At 51.6% G+C, this 16,788-nt stretch overlaps 1 protein-coding gene across 2 annotated transcripts in view; it reads right to left on the reverse strand.

Moving 5' to 3' along the window:
* The window catches only part of DOP1B (DOP1 leucine zipper like protein B), a 251,294-nt gene that overhangs the window by 215,278 nt on the left and 19,228 nt on the right, over window positions 1-16,788 (reverse strand). The gene's annotated exons all lie outside the window — the stretch shown is intronic.

Below are 16,788 nucleotides of genomic sequence, written 5' to 3' on the forward strand. Positions count from 1 at the left end.
CTACAAGTAAGGAGAACCCAATCCTCACCGACCATTCCCACCACCTGGACTCCCAGCTGCTCCATCTCTTACTTTCCGGTGTTGTTGGCCGGTTATCGCTGACGCCAATCAGTGGCCGCAACAACAACCCTTTTCTAGATGAATCCTCTTCTGGATGAAGTCTGAATTTAAAGGGGTTTTCCCACTGGTTCAGAGAATGTGGAACCCATAGTCCCTGTTGTGAATGGAGCGGTGGTGCGCGTGCATGAGCATCACTTCATTCACCTCTATGGGCCTGATAGAGAGCTTGTCAAGTAGGCGCAATACCACTCTACTCACTTTGTGATGTTCTGTCTCACAGGTCTAGCCTGAGCATCCCACTGCTCGTTACAAATACAGAGCACCCGAGCATGGTAGTGCCCGCTCATCACTAGTTACAAGTACTGAGCACCCGAGCATGGTAGTGCTCACTCATCACTAGTTACAAGTACTGAGCACCTGAGCATGGTAGTGCCCGCTCATCACTAGTTACCAGTACTGAGCACCCGAGCATGGTAGTGCCCGCTCATCACTAGTTACGAGTACTGAGCACCTGAGCATGGTAGTGCCCGCTCATCACTAGTTACTAGTACTGAGCACCTGAGCATGGTAGTGCCCGCTCATCACTAGTTACTAGTACTGAGCACCTGAGCATGGTAGTGCCCGCTCATCACTAGTTACGAGTACTGAGCACCTGAGCATGGTAGTGCCCGCTCATCACTAGTTACGAGTACTGAGCACCTGAGCATGGTAGTGCCCGCTCATCACTAGTTACTAGTACTGAGCACCTGAGCATGGTAGTGCCCGCTCATCACTAGTTACGAGTACTGAGCACCTGAGCATGGTAGTGCCCGCTCATCACTAGTTACGAGTACTGAGCACCCGAGCATGGTAGTGCCCCCTCATCACTAGTTACGAGTACTGAGCACCTGAGCATGGTAGTGCCCGCTCATCACTAGTTACTAGTACTGAGCACCTGAGCATGGTAGTGCCCACTCATCACTAGTTACGAGTACTGAGCAACTGAGCATGGTAGTGCCCGCTCATCACTAGTTACCAGTACTGAGCACCTGAGCATGGTAGTGCCCACTCATCACTAGTTACGAGTACTGAGCACCCGAGCATGGTAGTGCCCCCTCATCACTAGTTACTAGTACTGAGCATGGTAGTGTCCACTCATCACTAGTTATGAGTACTGAGCACCTGAGCATGGTAGTGCCCGCTCATCACTAGTTACGAGTACTGAACACCCGAGCATGGTAGTGCCCGCTCATCACTAGCTACCAGTACTGAGCACCTGAGCATGGTAGTGCCCACTCATCACTAGTTACGAGTACTGAGCACCCGAGCATGGTAGTGCCCCCTCATCACTAGTTACTAGTACTGAGCATGGTAGTGTCCACTCATCACTAGTTATGAGTACTGAGCACCTGAGCATGGTAGTGCCCGCTCATCACTAGTTACGAGTACTGAACACCCGAGCATTGTAGTGCCCGCTCATCACTAGTTACCAGTACTGAGCACCTGAGCATGGTAGTGCCCGCTCATCACTAGTTACCAGTACTGACCACCTGAGCATGGTAGTGCCCGTTCATCACTAGTTACAAGTACCGAGCACCCGAGCATGGTAGTGCCCGCTCATCACTAGTTACCAGTACAGAGCACCCGAGCATGGTAGTGCCCGCTCATCACATCACTAGTGATAGGATGGGTGCCCACAATCAGTGTTTGCTGCGTTTTGGATACAAAGTGTTTTCGTTGCATCTAAAGCGCTGCAATGTACAGTTCAAGCACAAAGGATGGGATTTAGAGAAATCTCATGCCCGCTGTGCATGTACGGCCCGCAACGAAAATTGACCTGTGGTGCGGCTTCCCGAGGTGTAATAATGTAAATTCTTTGCTGCAGAGTCACAAGCATTCTCCGCAGGTAGAACACAAAAGACCACAGTGCCCCGGACCCTGACCATGGGCACGAGCAGGAGCGGTCTCCTGTGTTCTCCTGCGGAGGAGACTCGTGGCCCCGCAGGTCAGGACCCGTCATGTCCAGGTCCTGATCGTGGGCACATACCCATAACTTGCTTTCACAGCACAACCTCTTTCAGCCACTTCATTATTTCTGCTTTCATACCCTGCATAACTGCGGTCACAATAATTGCTGATTTGGCAATGTGCAACGTCCCCAAATGTCTGTGGCATCTCTTATCTCAGCATTTCATAATTCAATTATCTCTTATAATAAACAAAATAAATACGCAATGCAAATCAGCAGTATAATACCGTACATATGTTCCTAATATATGTTTGTCTTGATCATATGATTTTATTGCTATTTTTTAGGGCAAGAGTGCACAACCTGCGACCCGCGATGCCAACCACATGGATAGAAAAATGCTTGACGGACAGATTAAAAGTGGTTGTCCACTACTTTTCCATTGATGGTCTCTCCTTAGGATACGTCATCAGTGTCTGATTGGCCGGGGTCTGACACCCGTCCGACAGCTATTTTTGGTGCCGGCAGCAGGTGGCCGAGAATGCTCAGTTATGCGCTGCTCCGTCTTCTGATAGCGGCCATAGCCGGGCACTGCACATCCGAATTCTATTGATTTGAATTGGAGGCAGATGTGCAGTACCCGGATGCTCTTAACGACATGGGTTGCCCTTACCAAGCTTGACTCACTGAAGTGGTTCATCTAATCCGCATTTCTTTATCGTGTGGTGCCGTTACCCACAGCTAGCCTCACCCACCGTTGCGTCTTACCCACAACTATCCTCACCCAGCGCGGTGCAGGTACGCCAGCGGCTAGGAGACATTGTTGTGTGCACAGCCACCGCTAGGCCACGGGCAGCCACCGCTAGGCCACGGGCAGCCACCGCTAGGCCACGGGCAGCCACCGCTAGGCCACGGGCAGCCACCGCTAGGCCACCGGCAGCCACCGCTAGGCCACCGGCAGCCAACGCTAGGCCACCGGCAGCCAACGCTAGGCCTCCGGCAGCCAACGCTAGGCCTCCGGCAGCCAACGCTAGGCCTCCGGCAGCCAACGCTAGGCCTCCGGCAGCCAACGCTAGGCCTCAGGCAGCCAACGCTAGGCCTCCGGCAGCCAACGCTAGGCCTCCGGCAGCCAACGCTAGGCCTCCGGCAGCCAACGCTAGGCCTCAGGCAGCCAACGCTAGGCCTCAGGCAGCCAACGCTAGGCCTCAGGCAGCCAACGCTAGGCCTCAGGCAGCCAACGCTAGGCCTCAGGCAGCCAACGCTAGGCCTCAGGCAGCCAACGCTAGGCCTCAGGCAGCCAACGCTAGGCCTCAGGCAGCCAACGCTAGGCCTCAGGCAGCCAAGGCTTTTTTGGGGTTTTTTTCCTGACCAAAACCGGATCTTGTGGCAGGAAATCTACTTTGAGTCATCTGCGGTTTTTGATGCGCTTTTTAGTGGCGTTTTTGCTGTGTATTTACTGCATTTTTTCTACAAAATGGGTTGTATCAATGAAAAAAAACATTGCAAAAATGCTGCAAAGGATTGACATGCTCATTATTTGAAATCTGCAGCAAAACAGTGAGGGAAAAAAATCTGCAGGTGTCTGTGTGTGTGTGCATGAGATTTCAGAAATCTCATAGACTTTGCTGGGACTGCAAAAAGCAGCGGTTTATTAGCATGGATTTACATAAAACCAAGGCAAATCTGCAGCTAAAAAAAAAAACAGAGCAAGAACGGACCAAAAAGTCCTGTGAGAACATAGCCTTAGACTATGTGGACAGGTTGCTCCAGCATAACTTGCACTCGACAGTAAAAGGCTATGTTCACACAGGACATCTTTTACTGCGTTTTTAATGTGTTTTTGAGGTCACAAAGATGCGCCCAAATGCATGCATTTCCTTCCCCCAGCAAAGTCTATGAGATTTCTATTTTGCTGTCCACACTGTGCATTTTTTTTGGCTGTGTTTTTGAAGATGTCAATTCTTTTTACATTTTTGCCAGTGTTTTTGAGCCCTACCAGTCAATAGATTTGACTTAAAAAATGCACTGGGCAAAATGCGGTAAAAACATGGTAAAAACACGGTAAAAACGTGTCAAAACCGCATGCGGTTTTTGGATGTGTTTTGCAGCGGATGCATTTTTTTGGGGACAAATACACTATCTTTGTGGTCAAGAAAAGATGCAGTGTGTGAACATAGCCAAAAAGCAGGTTTTTCAGTTGTGTTTTTGCTGCTGATTTTTTGGTTTGTCATTTGTCTACAGTACATGTTTATTTAGTTAATTTCATTCACCACAAAAGCAGCAAAAATGCCGCAAAAAAAAAAAAAAACAAACTGCAGCTGCATTTTTGCGGTTTCACATTGCTTCTGATGGTGAAAAAAAGCTGCAAAAAACCCACAAATGATTGACAACTTGAAAAAAAAAAGCATGCAAAAAACGCAACGTGTGAACATCACCTTATAAAAAAATATCAATGTAAATATATCCCTAAAGCCATGTTTTCTGGTGTTTTTTTCTGCACTAAAATTTGCAATAGCATTGGTAAAAAAAATATGTACAAAAAAACAGCGCTTATGCTACGTGAAAAGTCATGTTTATGCTGAAACTAACATAACCTTTTAAAAAAGAGAATTTTGTTTACTTACCGTAAATTCTTTTTCTTATAGTTCCGTCATGGGAGACCCAGACCATGGGTGTATAGCTACTGCCCCCAGAGGACAAACAAAGTTACTACACTCAAAACGTGTAGCTCCTCCCTCCTAGCATATACACCCCCTGCTAGCCAGTTCTAGCCAGTTTAGTGCAAAAGCTGAAGGAGGACATCCACCCACAAGAAGAGAGAGTAAAATCCGGAAGAGCCGGAACCTCTGTCTACAACAATAACAGCCGGTGAAGACACACGGAACAAGAAACCTGCCAACAGGCAATAGGGAGGGTGCTGGGTCTCCCATGACGGAACTATAAGAAAAAGAATTTACGGTAAGTAAACAAAATTCTCTTTTTCTTTATCGTTCCTATGGGAGACCCAGACCATGGGACGTTCAAAAGCAGTCCATGGGTGGGAATAAACAGACAACTGAGAAGCAGGCAAACCTAACTTCACAAATGGGCGACAGACGCCGGAAAGATGCGTCTGCCCAAGCCCGCGTCTGCCAAAGCATGAGCATGCCTTGGGTAGTGCTTCGAAAAAGTATGCAGACTAATTCGAGCTGCAGTCTGACAGACCTACTGAGCCGTAACCTGGTGCCTGAAAGCCCAAAAAGGCGCCGACAGGTCTGATCAAATGTGCTCTGATCCCCGGCGGGGAAGGCACTTGAGTACACTTGTAGGTCTCCGAAATGGCCGACCTAAGCCAACGAACCAGGGTCGGCTTAGATGCCGAGAGACCGCTACGCTGACTAGCAGTCAGCACCAGAGAGAGGTGCACCGCCTAATAACGGCGGTGCAAGACACATAGATCCGGAGCGCCCGCACCAGATCCAGGATATGCAACGCTTCCTCAAGCGATGAACAGGAGCCGGACAAAAGGAAGGCAGGAAAATTGCCCCGGATAAGGTGGAAGCAGTAACCACCTTAGGGAAAAAAGTCCGGAGTCGGACGGAGACCACCTTGTCTTGATGCAAAGACCAAAAAAAGGGGGTGACTCCGAGAGAGTGCAGCCAGAGCTCTCTGGCGGGAAAATATAGCCACTAGAAAGACTACTTTCTGTGAAAGATGAAACAAAGAAACCTCCCCAAGAGGCGCAAAGGGAGGTTTCCGGGAACCGGGAGGACCGGATTAAGGTCCCAGGGCTCCATAGGCCGCCGGAAAGGCGGAATGATGTGAGATGCGCCCTTAAAGGAGCGCACCGGAGCCAGCCGGACGATACGCCGCTGGCACATACTGACAGAGCCGAGAGCTGTCCCTTAATGAGGGATAGTCCTAGCTGTAGACCGGACTGTGGAAGGGACAGGAGGGTCGGCAAGGCCAAAAAGGTCAAAGGACACTTTGGAGCTCGAGTCATAGCGGAGATGACTTCAGGAAGGATACCAGAAGTCGCCAAGATCCGGGACTCAAGAGCTACGCCGTCAATCTGAGAATCCAGAATTCTGACGGAAAAAACGGACCTTTTGAGAAAAGGTCTGGACGGTCCGGAAGATACGATGGCAACCCAACGGACAGAAGGAGCAGGTCAGAGTACCAAGCCTGCCTGGGTCAGTCTGGAGTATGAGAATGACCCGACGGCCCTCTTTACTGATCTTGCGCAGGACTCTGGACAAGAGGTAGAGGGTAAAATACGTAAAGAGACGAAGCTGGGGTCAAACATGAACCAGTGTGTCTACCGCAAAACCTGAGGATTGTGGACCACGGTTGGACAGCTGAAATAGTCTGCCTCGCAGTTTTCACATCTAGGATGTGGGCTGCGGATACGGTGGACTAGGAGTCCCTTGTCCACTGAAGAATGTTGAGCCGCCAAGATTGCCAGGCGGCTGAGTGTCCCGCCCTGGAAGCTGATGTAGGAAAAACGCTGTCACGTTGTCCGACTGGACTCGAATGTGCCTAGCCGCCAACAGATGGTGAAGGCTTAGAGAGCTAGAAAACAGCTCTGATTTCCAGCACATTGATCCAGAGGGCTGATTCGGACAGAGTCCAAGCGCCCTGCGCTCCACGGTGGAGATATACTGCTCCCAAGGCGGATAGACTAGCATCCTGGTGAGGCTCACCCGGGACGGGGCCAGGAAGGAGCGCTCCTGAGACAGAGTGGCCGAAGCCACCACTGAAACGAGCCTCTGGTCAGTGGCGAAGCCACCACCCCGTGGGAGGAGGGAGTTCGCTTGTACAGCGGAAAACATCCAATCTCAGAGGACGCAGGAGAAACTGGGCAAGGAATCGCTTCCATTGATGCCACCGTCTGACCAGCACCTGTATATGGTGTCTGATAGAACGACGCCGACCGCCAGCGGAGGGACTACTGATCGACTAAGAGCAGCTTCACAAGTGCCGATAGAGACTCGAATTGCGTCCCTGAGAACCTCTGGTTCGAAGTCAGAGTGGACTTGGGCAGAAAGACAAGCCACCCGAATAGGTTAGAGTGGCGAGAGTGAGCGAAGCACTCTGCTAAGAGTCAGCACTGGATGAAGCCCCGACAAGAAGGCCGTCCAGGGCAAAAGATCACTGCCAATCCCTAGGGGTGCAGGACCCTAATCACAGCTGCCCCAATGAGAATACTCGAGGGGCCGTGGCTAACCCCAAGGGAAGAGCCACGATTTGGACCACTCCGATTGTCAAAACGTAGTCAACGCTGGTGTGAAACTGCGATTGACCCCTGCAGATAGGCATCTCTGATGCCGATGGCTGCTAGGGAATCTCCTTGGGTTCTTGATTGATCCGGTGAAAAACACACGGAACAAGACCGAGACTCCATGTGAAAACGCCACACCTGACTATGCTTGAAAAGCTAAAGATCCAGGTCGGAAGGCACCGCCCTCTTCGGGGACTAGGAATAGATTTAAGCAAAAATCTCAGAACCGTTCCCAGTCGGGAACCGGTACAATTACTCCATTGGTCTGCAAGAAATGCCACGGCCTGTGAGAAGGCAGCGGCCTTGGAGCCGGGAGGAGTTGACAGAAAAAATCTGTTTGGCGGGTGGACAGAATTCCATCCTGTAGCCATGGGAGATATAATCCCGCCCCCACTGAACGGAGACGTGTTAGAACCATACGTCGCCAAGTGGAGAGAGCCTGCCACCGACCAAGGAGGTTGTTGGCGTGGCTAGATAGCTCGGAGGAAGCTGGCTCAGTGGCAGCATCTCCTGCGGTCTTCTGAAGACGCAGCTTCGAGCCATTTGGTTCTATGAACCTAGGCCGAGCTAGAGGACGATCAGATGGAGGAACGGAAACCACCGAAACCTCAACTGATTCCTGCCCTGGACAGGTTCCCTGGTTTAGGATTGTGGCGAGGAAGCACACTCCCCGCCAAGAGCTTCCTTAATTTCACCCAGCTTGGTTCCGGGGAAACTGGGCCCACCAAAGGGGAGCCCAGCCAGGAACCTCCATAGAGGCATCTGCCTTCCAATTTCGAAGCCACAGGAGCCTGCGGATAGCGAGGAAGGTAGCCCAGACCACCGCCGTGCGGCGTCTAGCATGGCAGACCTGGCAGAGGATGAAAAGACTGAAGTCTGGAGTTCAGGCAACCGTTTTGGGCATAGAGTCCCTGTGAGAGAATGCATCTCCTCCAGAGAAGCAGAGAAGTTACAAAAAACCGCACTGCTGTAAGCTGAGGAGAACAAGCTCCTGCCGTTCCCATACCGACTTGGCCCAGAGGACAACCGGGCGGACCGCAGAACCTTAAGTGAGGAGCCATCAGCCACTGACATAACGGTCCGGGCTGAGCCACCTGAAGTGAATGAGCCCACTTCTTGACCACCATTGGTGGACAGGGGAAACACAGTCCTCAGAAACACGCTTCATCTCAGAGCGGATTGAGGTCCAGTACAAAATTAATGTACGGTAGAATCCTATAGAGGTGCCGTCAGCCACTGATACAACTAACCGGGCAGTCTAGACCGGAGTGGCTACCCTCTCTGAAGGGAGGGGGAGACAGGCAGCAGAACCCCGCTGTGGGGTCTGCAGGATAGGCTGTGGGCTTGGACGCAGCGGCCTGAAAACTGGAGTGGTTAAGTAACACACTCCTTGACCTGCTAAAGGTAAACTGTGCCTTTCTGCCAGCGGGGAATACTCCCCTGATCAGGCGGACACAAGAATAATGGACGCAAGCCAATCATTCGCATCTGCGTCACCTACGGACGGATCAATGTACATAAAGTAGCGTCCGTGTCCGCGGTAGAGACATCTTCCTCGTCCGGTGAATCAGCTCGTAATCGGAGCTGCGGGACGGGGAGGACAGGGGACCCTGCGTCTCCCTGTCAGGAGAACGGGGTCTGAGCCCAGAAGGAGAGTCCCTTGTGAGCTTGGCCGAGCGAGCAGAAAACGCCCTGAGAGGGGAACTGCATGCTCAGCAGATGCCGGGACAGCCGACCCCTGGAAATAGGAATCCTATGGGGGTCAGCCACCAAAACCGGAGCAGCTGGAGGGACCATTAATGAGCCCCCATGCTGAGGGGCCACAAGTGGTTAGGAGCTCGGTATAGCCGTACGAGACTACCTGCAGTGGATAATAAAGAAACAGCCTGCAGCCTCGCTCTGTGAGACATGCTGCAGAGGTGGGGGCTCTGTCCAGCATGGGTAGAATACCCAAGACAGGGGTTCAGCCTGGGGGGACTCCCACCTAGGAACCATTACAGTGTGCCGGTTCAGGCAATATGAGGTTACATGCAGCACATGTAGAACCTTGTAGCTTAGCTGCTAGAGTGAGACATGCTGCTGAGGGGGAGATTCTATGATAAAGAATTAACTCCTTCAGCATGCCTGAGAGTGTCATGCTGCTGAGGAGGAGATTCTATGATAAAGAATTAACTCCTTCAGAATGCCTGAGAGTGTATAAAAAGTGCACAACCAGGGGTTGTGACTTATCAGGCCATATTATGAGTGCCCTCCGGATTCCAAGCCTGGACCCTCAGCCAGTATTCCCTCCCTGTGCTGCAGGGCAGCCAGCGCCGACCAGTGTACTAAGACGCTGGAAAATGGCGCCAGAGTGAGGGGGGGAGGCGGGGGTTAACCCAGGAGCGGGAATCGGAGGGCGAAGGGGATGTACAGGGGAGGGAATCATCACCTCAAAACATAGCGTCCTCCCCTGTGCAGAGCGGCCGGCGGGCGGCTCTGCAGCGTCCCCCTGCATGCCTGACATGCAGGGGAACGAAACGAAACTAGGCCGCGGCTGAAGCCGGGGCCTAAAGTTATGCATGCGGCCGAAAATCAGGCCTCATCGGCGCGGTTCTCAGTAAAAACTGTGGAACCGGCCGGAAACACAGTAAACAAAGCAGCATTATTCAGCAATCACTGTCCCCCCCAATAAAAGTGCCCCACATTGCAGAAGGACCCTTTGAATAACGTCTCTATACTTAGCTTTGAGACGCAGGGTCCAGTCCCTGGGTGGGGTGGGGGTCCAGTGCTCCGTCCAGCAGGGTCCTGCACAAGGGCTGCGGATGGAGGCCGGTCTCCTGCAAGGCAGTGAGAACCGTGTTGGCTCCCACTTCAAATCAGAGCCCCTAAGGGATGGTGAAGGAGCGCGGCATGAAGGGCTCCTGCCCTGAAGTCAACCTTAACAGCACTGCCGCCAGGGGAGTGTGAAGGGACATGCCGGGGGTCCAGTGGACCCGCTTTTCTTCCAAATCTTTGTAAAAAATGAAAAATCAAAAAGGGATGCATGTGTGTGTGTGGATCCTCCTGACACAAAGCAAGAAACTGGCTAGCAGGGGGTGTATATGCTAGGAGGGAGGAGCTACACGTTTTGAGTGTAGTAACTTTGTGTGTCCTCCGGGGGCAGTAGCTATACACCCATGGTCTGGGTCTCCCATAGGAACGATAAAGAAAAGTGTTTCCCAATGGAAAAAAAATCAGCTAATTGTGAATAGAGTTTAATAAATAAAATTAAAATTTATATATATATATATATATATATATATATATATATATATATATATATATATATATATATATATATATATATATATATATATATATATATATATATATATATATATATATGTCATTAAATGTAGAAAAATACAGTAACATTACTATATAAAAGTACCGGGCAGTCCTGAGCGATTGAGAAAAAAATATCATGAATGAGGACAGTGACCGGAAAGTAAAGAGGGGCGAGCCCTGCTAGACAATACCAGACAATGGCGTGGAGCAGGGTGCGAGCTCCAGCACATGACCTGGAAGGCCAACATGTCAGTGTAATGTAAACAAGTGACAGAACACACGGCACGTGACGGCCACAACCGACACTTCCCATTATACACGGCCCACAGGTCAGCTGCTCAAATACACAATCTACTGCAAGGAAAATATAAATGGGGCTGTTTCTCATAGCAACCAATCAGATCACTCCTTTCATTGCGAAGTTTGCAGAAGAGAGTAGAGAGCTAGAATCCGATTGGTTGCTATGGGCAACTGTTTGAGGCCTAGTGTGGCTTCCTGTATAAATGGATCCATTCCCAGAGCAACCCAATTTGTTATTTTATTTTTTACATTCCTTTTTGTCCTCATACTTATCAGAAAATGCAAGTCTGTTGCTATAGCTACAGGCAAACCACCGACGGGGCCTCAGGCAAGCCACCCACGGGGCCTCAGGCAAGCCACCCACGGGGCCTCAGGCAAGCCACCCACGGGGCCTCAGGCAAGCCACCCACGGGGCCTCAGGCAAGCCACCCACGGGGCCTCAGGCAAGCCACCCACGGGGCCTCAGGCAAGCCACCCACGGGGCCTCAGGCAAGCCACCCACGGGGCCTCAGGCAAGCCACCCACGGGGCCTCAGGCAAGCCACCCACGGGGCCTCAGGCAAGCCACCCACGGGGCCTCAGGCAAGCCACCCACGGGGCCTCAGGCAAGCCACCACTAGGCCTCAGGCAAGCCACCACTAGGCCTCAGGCAAGCCACCACTAGGCCTCAGGCAAGCCACCACTAGGCCTCAGGCAAGCCACCACTAGGCCTCAGGCAAGCCACCACTAGGCCTCAGGCAAGCCACCACTAGGCCTCAGGCAAGCCACCACTAGGCCTCAGGGCCGGATCTAAGGTTATAATAGCCCTTGGGTGACAATCCCAGTAGGCCCTTCTTCGCTTTTGACTTTTTAGAGGGCACAGGAGCCTTCCGTAGGCCCTTGGCTGCCATGACATTGACTTAGACACCCTATTTCCAACCTCTTAAAAGCCGCTGCACCTAAAAGGTTAAACGGCCCTCAATTGGTGCTTGCTTCGATTATCGACGTTAGACCTCGGGTGCCGGCTTTACACATAGTCGGCATCTGTGCTGATCCCACTTCACATAGGGCAAAGTGGCCCTCCGAGCACAGTGGTAAGTGGCAGATGCCTGGGTTTCCAAGTGCGGGTGCCGGTTTTCAGAAGTTTGCTAATTCAGTAGAAACTTGGCTCTTGTTGACCATATAGAACAGTAGGCAGTGGACGCTGAATGCTGCTAGAATAGTGTTCCATTCTGTGTGCAGAGATACTATACTGGCACTGCTTATGACGGGCATTCTGCCGGCCTCATTTCGTATTGGGGGTATGTTTCGTGGACACTTTATTTGGGGCCCAAAACTGAAACTACAGTTTATAGAGGTCACATTACTGCCATTGTTTATTAGTGGGCAACTCAGGCAACCGAGTCATATTACTTGCCCTGATTTTAGGCACTGGTGGCACAAACTGGCACACGTCTAAAAAGTGATAAAAAGGTCTTCCTAAATTCGGCAGTTGAAAGCTTTAGGGTACGTGCGCACACTGAGTTTTTGGTGCAGATTTTTTCTGCGCCAAAATCTGTAACTTATGGCATGCTCTTTTGATGTGGTTTTTTTGTGCCCTCCTTTTTTTTAGTTAAATCAATTGCTGGAAGGTCTAAAACAAAAAAAAAAACAAAAAAACCACACCAACAATTGACATGCTGCGTCTTTTTTTTTTTTTTGCACCCAAAACTGCAAGGAAAAAAAACAGCCACAAACAGCACCAAAAAACTCATCAGAAATGCACAGTGGGCACAAGGCTTTAGGTTGTGTGTGCAGGTTGAGTATTTACGGTAAGTATTTAGTTGCAGAAATTTCTGCACAGTTATTGCATCTCTTCGCAGGAAAAATGCAGAGCAAAAAAGAGCGTGTTTATTCATGCTTTTTTTATTGCCTTCATTGGTGAAAAACGCTGCAAAAATGCTGAAAAAAACGGACAAGCTGCAGATTATTTTCTGCACCAAATCTGCAAGAAAAAAAAAATGAACATGTGCTCTACACTTCAGGTTTCTCATTGACTTTGCATCTAAACACACACTGTGTGAACACAGCTTTAAAGGAGCTTGATGTCCATTTTGTGCCGCTGAATTTATCAAGTCTTTATTCAACTTTTCGCCCTTTAAAAAGTTGCAAACAAGTAGTTGGCAAAAAATTTTTGGGCTACTTTTTTGCATTTTTACACCACTCAGGCTGCTTTCACACATCCGGTTTGTGCAGAGCGGCACAATCCGGCTCAGAAACCTATGCAACGGATGCGGCGAAAAAAACTGATCCGTTGCATAAGTTTTTCCATGCAGCCCGTACAGCTTTTGACGGATACGGCTTGATACTGAGAATGCGCAGTGCAAGAAAACGTATCCAGCGTCCATAGGCTTGCATTGTGTATCGCGCCGCATTGCGCTGATGTGTTTTTTTTTGCCGCACAAAAAAACGTGCCAAGCAACGGTTCAATCCGGCCGCCGCATGGGCTAAATATGCCGCATCCGGCAAAAACCGGATGCTACGCAAGGCCATGCGGCACAATGCGGGGAAAAAAACACAACCGGCGGCAAAAAAAAAAAAACCGTTGCGGTTTTTCTGCAGAGTGCCGTATTGTGCCGCACGGCAAAAACCGGATGTGTGAAAGCAGCCTCAGATAGTTTTCTAAAATATAGCCGGGGTCTTATCAAGAGAATGGGTCTAACAGTGATATTTATTATAATTTATGGCCAAAAAAACATTATACGCCCATAGTGACTGCAGTTATTGGCTTCTTGCCAAGGGCAGCCTCTTCTCCATTTGATCGGCTGCTTTGTTTTTGTGGAAACGCCGCAGTTCTCTATGAGCCTAGCCCATACTGCCGGCCATCTTCCCATCCCTCTCTAGGTCATGTCTCCAGGATTTCTGCACAAAGGTCCACAGCACTTGAAGGAATCGTTCACTCGGCTTACATTGAGCACATGGTCACATCTACACTCCAAAATGACCAGATCACGGTTAGGGTGAGGCCATCCGACCATCCCCGCTGTCTAAAATACACACAGCACTGGAAGAAGAGGTTAAACCAGGGCAAAAAAAGTCAATACATTCCTGCATTCCTCATGGAGCCTCCAAATAACACCAAGGTACAAAATAGTGGATGTGTCCTCAAAGCCTTTGTATTTAGGAGGTTAAGGACCTCATCGCTGTTCCTTCTAAATGAGGTCAACCCAAAACTCTGGAAATTATTGCTGTGAAGGGCCAAATAATTTGTCAAAAGTAGCAAGGGGTAGATAATGGGGTTTTGAAAAATCCCTTGAGTCCAGAGCATTGAGGGGATTTATGTAACGCTGCACATCTGATGGGTTTACTTTCTCTCCAAGACTAATCTAGACATCTATGTCACAGACGGGCCACCATGCTCCCCATCCTTCTACACAGACTGCCCCATATAGTCGCTCTCCTCCGACACTGACAGCTTCCATATCTCTTCTCACACATCCCCTCTCCATGATGGCTCCTCACAGACTGCTCCTTATGACCCCTCAGTCTCTCACAGACGATCCCTCCACGCATGCGACGTCACATCCCCTCTCAGACAGCTGCCCCCTCAAAAGAGACAGCGCCTCATGGTCCCCCTAAACTCACAGACTGATCTTCATGCCCCCATCTTTTTGACTACTTCTTATGCTCTCTCAGACAACAGGCAACTACCCACATTCACACAGACTGCTCCCCATAGCCCCATCACACACAGACTGCTCCCCATAGCCCCGTCACACACAGACTGCTCCCCATAGCCCCGTCACACAAAGACTGCTCCCCATAGCCCCGTACAGACTGCTCCCCATAGCCCCGTCACACACAGACTGCTCCCCATAGCCCCGTCACACACAGACTGCTCCCCATAGCCCCGTCACACACAGACTGCTCCCCATAGCCCCGTACAGACTGCTCCCCATAGCCCCGTCACACACAGACTGCTCCCCATAGCCCCGTCACACACAGACTGCTCCCCATAGCCCCGTCACACACAGACTGCTCCCCATAGCCCCGTCACACACAGACTGCTCCCCATAGCCCCTTCACACACAGACTGCTCCCCATAGCCCCTTCACACACAGACTGCTCCCCATAGCCCCGTCACACACAGACTGCTCCCCATAGCCCCGTCACACACAGACTGCTCCCCATAGCCCCGTACAGACTGCTCCCCATAGCCCCGTCACACACAGACTGCTCCCCATAGCCCCGTCACACACAGACTGCTCCCCATAGCCCCATACAGACTGCTCCCCATAGACCCATCACACACAGACTGCTCCCTATAGCCCCGTCACACACAGACTGCTCCCCATAGCCCCGTCACACACAGACTGCTCCCCATAGCCCCGTACAGACTGCTCCCCATAGACCCTTCACACACAGACTGCTCCCTATAGCCCCTTCTCACACAGACTGCTCCCCATAGCCCCTTCACACACAGACTGCTCCCCATAGCCCCTTCTCACACAGACTGCTCCCCATAGCCCCGTCACACACAGACTGCTCCCCATAGCCCCTTCTCACACAGACTGCTCCCTATAGCCCCTTCACACACAGACTGCTCCCCATAGCCCCTTCACACACAGACTGCTCCCCATAGCCCCTTCACACACAGACTGCTCCCCATAGCCCCTTCACACACAGACTGCTCCCCATAGCCCCGTCACACACAGACTGCTCCCCATAGCCCCGTACAGACTGCTCCCCATAGACCCATCACACACAGACTGCCCCCCATAGCCGCTTCTCACACAGGCTGCTCCCTATAGCCCCGTCACACACAGGCTGCTCCCTATAGCCCCGTACAGACTGCTCCCCATAGAGCCATCACACACAGACTGCCCCCCATAGCCCCGTCACACACAGACTGCTCCCCATAGCCCCGTCACACACAGACTGCTCCCCATAGCCCCGTACAGACTGCTCCCCATAGACCCATCACACACAGACTGCCCCCCATAGCCGCTTCTCACACAGGCTGCTCCCTATAGCCCCGTCACACACAGGCTGCTCCCTATAGCCCCGTACAGACTGCTCCCCATAGAGCCATCACACACAGACTGCCCCCCATAGCCCCGTAACACACAGACTGCTCCCCATAGCCCCGTCACACACAGACTGCTCCCCATAGCCCCGTCACACACAGACTGCTCCCCATAGCCCCGTACAGACTGCTCCCCATAGACCCATCACACACAGACTGCCCCCCATAGCCCCGTCACACACAGACTGCTCCCCATAGCCCCGTCACACACAGACTGCTCCCCATAGCCCCGTCACACACAGACTGCTCCCCATAGCCCCGTCACACACAGACTGCTCCCTATAGCCCCGTCACACACAGGCTGCTCCCTATAGCCCCGTACAGACTGCTCCCCATAGAGCCATCACACACAGACTGCCCCCCATAGCCCCGTCACACACAGACTGCTCCCCATAGCCCCGTCACACACAGACTGCTCCCCATAGCCCCGTACAGACTGCTCCCCATAGACCCTTCACACACAGACTGCTCCCTATAGCCCCTTCTCACACAGACTGCTCCCCATAGCCCCTTCACACACAGACTGCTCCCCATAGCCCCTTCTCACACAGACTGCTCCCCATAGCCCCGTCACACACAGACTGCTCCCCATAGCCCCTTCTCACACAGACTGCTCCCTATAGCCCCTTCACACACAGACTGCTCCCCATAGCCCCTTCACACACAGACTGCTCCCCATAGCCCCTTCACACACAGACTGCTCCCCATAGCCCCTTCACACACAGACTGCTCCCCATAGCCCCTTCCCACACAGGCTGCTCCCCATAGCCCCGTCACACACAGGCTGCTCCCCATAGCCCCTTCTCACACAGACTGCTCCCTATAGCCCCTTCACACACAGACTGCTCCCCATAGCCCCTTCTCACACAGA

This window comes from Anomaloglossus baeobatrachus, chromosome 2, assembly GCF_048569485.1.
Source record: "Anomaloglossus baeobatrachus isolate aAnoBae1 chromosome 2, aAnoBae1.hap1, whole genome shotgun sequence".
NCBI lineage: Eukaryota > Metazoa > Chordata > Amphibia > Anura > Aromobatidae > Anomaloglossus > Anomaloglossus baeobatrachus.